The sequence below is a fragment of the Callospermophilus lateralis genome, chromosome 11, assembly GCF_048772815.1.
Source record: "Callospermophilus lateralis isolate mCalLat2 chromosome 11, mCalLat2.hap1, whole genome shotgun sequence".
NCBI lineage: Eukaryota > Metazoa > Chordata > Mammalia > Rodentia > Sciuridae > Callospermophilus > Callospermophilus lateralis.
Window position 1 is genome coordinate 40,408,326 of NC_135315.1, and position 4,995 is coordinate 40,413,320.

The following is a 4,995-nucleotide window of genomic DNA, read 5'->3' on the forward strand; positions in this document are numbered from 1 at the left end:
AGTGAGGAACAGACAGGTGGTTCTAGATGTCTTAAGGAATCCATTTGGCTTCGTGTATGCAGTCTACTTAGATTGTCTTTCAAGCCCTGGAATCCACAAGGGGAGACTAAACTATATTGGCCCAGGAAGGTGGAAAGCCAGGACCAAGGCTGTGGCTCATTTGGCCGGGAGCCCAGAAGCTCCTTCCCCAAGCACCCCAATGCTGTACCCCACTCCAGCTACATCCCTGTCAGTCCCCAGATCATCAGTGACCCTGGACAAGTCATTCCACCTTGAAACCCATCTCAGCTGGAAAATGAGCCTGACATCTAGTGTGTAAGGCTTGAAGCGCACACCTGAAGGTTGGCACGAATGTTCAAAACAGCTTTATTCACAGTAGCCCAAATCTGGAAATGGCTCAACTATCCATCATCTAAGTGGATAAAGAACCACTTACATCTACGTGATGTCAGGTGACCCAGCAAGAAAAAGGACTGGATCATTGCTGCGTGCAGCCATCAACCTGGAAGACGGGAGAGTATGCACTAGGAGTATGTGAAGTTCTGCAAAGGGAAGCTCCAGGAGGGCAGGGGTTGGAGAGATGGACATTTTGGGGGAAGAAACAGTGGCCCTCTGGTGGCAGCGGCTACACAGGCACGCGTAGCGGATGAATTTCATGGTGAAATAGACCTGTTTCCAAAAAAAAAAAACCCTGCCTGCATTGGGCACACTTCTGTGACAGAAGCCGTACTCTCAGGCTATTTTTAGTAAAAAAGATACGCACTCTCAATCCCCATAGCGCAGGGAAGTCAGGGGCTTCAGGCACGCCAGTTTGCACCGATATTCTCTCCATGTTAGCTCTCTCTCCTCTCTGGTGGCTTTGTCGAGTGGATAATGGGCTGGTCACCAGCAGTTTCAGGCTCCATCCTAGGGACTTATCAACTGCCACAGGAACAGACTGGCTTTTCCCCCCAGAGTTCCTTCAGAAGTCCTGCAGAGGGGCTGGGGATGTGGCTCAAGCGGTAGTGTGCTAGCCTGGCATGCGTGGGGCGCTGGGTTCTATCCTTAGCACCACATAAAAATAAAAAAATTCTCTCTGAAAAAAAAGGTAGTCCTGCAGAGAAGGCTGTTCCAAACCCGGGAATTTATGATAGGGGAAAGGTGATCCCCAGAGGAAAAGAGTCCATGGAAAACTCGAGGGTCTTCAATAGATGGCTATCAACTCCTCCTCCGAAGCCCCAGGAGTGGTGGTGTCATGCCGTTCCTGTGTCCCGACAAACCTGCAAAGGCCAGGCCACCGGGGATGGACTCCTCATGCCAGCTCAGGGCTGCTTCCTAGGCTGGTGTCCTTTCAGCCCACAGATACTGGGCCATCTACACACCGAGGCAGCTGGTGCGGGAGAGAGGCAGAGGTAAGAACCGTAGCTTGCCAATCCAGAACCACGGTCCCAGGAATTCAGCCATGGTAGGAGGCCGAAGAAGACTGTCCAGAAAGGTCATCCTTGTAGGACCAAGGACAGAAGGCGGCATCCGTCACGTGGAGGCCTGGACTTCACCTCCCAAGAGGTGCTGCACCACTACCTGTCACCGAGCATCTTCCACTCGAGTGTGTTCCTGGAAGGGAAAGGCAGCAACTTCATATCTGTATACACATTCCGGCAGGGAATGCTCAGGCCTTTCCCCAAGCTCCTCAGCCAAGTGACTGCCCTGATCAGACTCCAGAGCAAAGACTTGTCTCCCCCCAGCCCCTGCAGTTCTGTGCTCATCTCAGCCATGTCCAGCAAACAGGATGCTACTTAAACTGGTATTTGTTGTTCTTCTGGTAGATGGACACAACTTACTTTTTTTTTTTTTTTAGAGAGAGGGAGGGAGAGAGACAAGTTTAATATTTATTTTTTAGTTATTGGCGGACACAACATCTTTGTTTGTATGTGGTGCTGAGGATCGAATCCGGGCCGCACGCATGCCAGGCGAGCGTGCTACCGCTTGAGCCACATCCCCAGCCCACAACTTACTTTTTATGTGGTGCTGAGGATGGAATCCAGTGCCTCACATATGCCAGGCAAGCACTCTACCACTCAGCCCCAACTCCAGCAAGTCATAGCAGGCTCCCAACCCCATTCCCCAAAGGAGGTGGGCAGGAAAGGTCTGAGCAGACACCTCCTACCCCATTTCCCATGGAGACACCGGCCGAGTCCACCTTTACAGATGCCATTGCCAAGGTGTGCACCGGGCTGCAAAGGGATGGTGGAGAGGAGGGAGTGGTTCAGTGCTCAGGGACCTCCTTTGCAAATGAAGCCTGAGTCCTTAAAGACTCTTAAAGTGGTGTTCTCATCCTCACCATGGCCTAAGTGGGTTCACTTTATGTTTTGCAGACCATGGGAATGGCTGACCACTTCAGGAGCTGACAACTTGCCATCCCCTGCTCCCTGTGCTGGCAGCCTGCCCAGTTACTCCTGAAGACCTAGGAACCTCTGCACAGTTCCTGGCCATCTGAACAGGTAAGCAGCCAGCTGATCTTGTCATCAAGTGACTAGGGCAATCTTGAGTTTAAGGCCCCTTCCTCATCTGTAAAATGGGGGCTGAACCCTGCCCAGGCTGACAGTGCAACAGGCAGTCATGGGGAAAGTAAGGGAAGGTCACACCTAGGGAGGCTGTGATGACTGCTTAGTATCAAACATTATAATAGGCTTCTTGTATGTGCTAATTATGGAGTCCAACACCTACTACTGAAACAGCCCTGATCTTGCGGGTCAGAACTGCAGATTTAAACCCCAACATCGCCACCTCTTCGCTCTGTTCCTCCAATGTCATGAGCCTGCTATCTGTCTGAAGAGGAGGATCAAAAGATGACCAAGCAGCAGAGGAAATAATGGAAGTGAAAGCCAGCTGCAAATGGTCACATCCCTCCGGATAGCTCTGCAGGCAAAGCTGGAGGGGATCTCTCATCTTACTCGAGGGCATGTAGCCAGATCATCATCACCTGAGGAATAAATGCAAGGAAAAACACAAACCAAGATACCAATCCCTGGGCTTCTCAACCCCCTGCAGTTCAATCCAGTGAATCTTAGTTAGCCCAGCCATTGGCTTTTTAAAAAAAAAAAAAAACCAGGAAGTACTGCAGGAGACCGGAGTCAGGACATCCCTGTATTTCTCATCCTCAATAATAATTCCATCAGGCCTGGAGACCCCAATGCTGCTTAAACTCTCTAGAAAAATCTTGGACCTTCCTGGTGGCAGCCACAGCACACTCCACTTGGTTAAAAAAAAAAAAAAACCACTCCTGAGGGCTCAGGATAATGGCTCACAGGGGCCTGCCCTTATAAAAGTCCCCATCCTGCTAGCAAAGAGCGGGGTGCAGGGGTGCAGGCAGAGGGGAAGAAAGGCCCTAGTTCGTCAGCGGAACCTTCCATTCCTTTTGATGAATGTTCCCTAGCAATTGAAAGCAATTTGATTTCTCAAATGCTCTATAGCATTTGAAGGCAATTCTTATGACCTAGGGAAATAGTTTGTATGATCTTTTACAAATGTTTTGGGGTGATGGAAGGATAGGAGGGCCAAGAGGCTTCAGGGGAGGAGAGAGTTAAAGTTAGCAAATGGACAAAAACCCTCTAAGAGCTGGATCACCCTTGTCCATAGGAAGAATGAGATTCCCCGCCCCCTCCTCTTTTACATAAATACCATCTGTGTTTCAACTTTACCTTGGAGCATTCATTTCTGAGTAGGAGGTGGCTGAGGCTCCAGACCCTTGAAGTCATGGGTGGCAGGAGACGAGGTCAGGGTGATCAAATTCCCACCAGCGTCCAGCACTGAAGGCCATCTTCTCTGGTGATGAGAGCTTTCAAGCTGACTCCTGGGGCCTTAGAAATATGAAGGATGAATTTCCCCTGCTGACCCTTGAGGTCCTCAAGACAAGGGTGGACCTGCTGGAGCAGGCCACGTGCTGCTCGTCGCTCTACACCCCTCCCCATCAGTGGACAAGCCCTGCCTCACCTGGAAAGCTGGATTCAGTTGCCTTGGGGTGTGGACTGATATCATGGGTTAAGAGGGGCATGTCACCAAGTGGTTTTCTGTTTTAAGAGAGATTTCTATTGCTTGACAGTCTCCTCCAGAAACCCCGAGATAAGATCTTAGCTCGCTCAAAAATATCTCTATAGCGGGAACCTGCGAGAATGGTAAGAGCACCACAAAGCGGAAAGGCCAGGGAGCGTCCAGCAGGGAGCAAGCACGGTCCGGGGTCTCAGCCGAGGGGTAAGTGCCAAATCCCTGCAACCACTCCCCCGCACCCCATTTTTTTGTACAGGGGATTGAAACCTGGGGCCCTTTAACACTGTGCTACATCCCCAGCCCTTTTTGAGACAGCCTCCTGCAATGCTGGGATGACAGCACCACCCTTCTTACAACCACGTTTTCAAAACAACCAGGTCTGAGAGAGTATTCTAAAAGGCACTGCAAGTTTCTGCTCAGGTGTCATTCCCCCCGCCCGCCCCAACTTCAGGAGATAAGAACATTCCTTCCTGCCCACCAGGGCTGCTTTAATGCAGCTGGCTCTGAGGACAGCCTTCCTCAGGCACTGAATGTGCAGTTGGGCTCTTGTGAACTGCGTGAGACTCGGGGACACCAGCAAGTGTCCAATGTTCAGCTTCCTCACCACCCTGTACTGGAAGAAATGGATGCAAACCAATAGGCCAGTCAAACTGTCTGATCAGCAACTCCCCCGATTCTCAGTTGGGAGGAAACTCCTTCCATTCCAGAGGGACAAGGGGTACTTGTGGCTTCTGCCTGATGCACACTGCAAGAACAATAAGGATTTTTAGGGGCATTATGACTGAGTCAGAAAACACAGCTGCCCCTGAAAGTCCCTCATTTTTCTTGCTGTCCTTGAATGCTCTCCAAGCAGGTCATCGAGTTGGTCCAGGTAGATGAGTGGCCCAGTGGCCCAGAGCCCTGGGGAAGCTCTATGGCGGGTGGTATGGCTGCAGGGTCTCCATGCCCAGCCTCACTGGCCTCTGGCAG

At 51.1% G+C, this 4,995-nt stretch overlaps 1 long non-coding RNA gene across 1 annotated transcript; it reads right to left on the reverse strand.

Annotated features, from left to right (window-relative positions):
• Window positions 1-350: 350 nt before the first annotated feature.
• Window positions 351-4,439, reverse strand: LOC143409573 (uncharacterized). The gene is made up of 2 exons (XR_013092666.1): window positions 3,681-4,439; window positions 351-1,593 (listed from the first exon to the last, which is right to left on the reverse strand). It is a non-coding gene; the product is annotated as an uncharacterized LOC143409573 (long non-coding RNA).
• Between the last annotated feature and the right edge of the window lie 556 nt (window positions 4,440-4,995).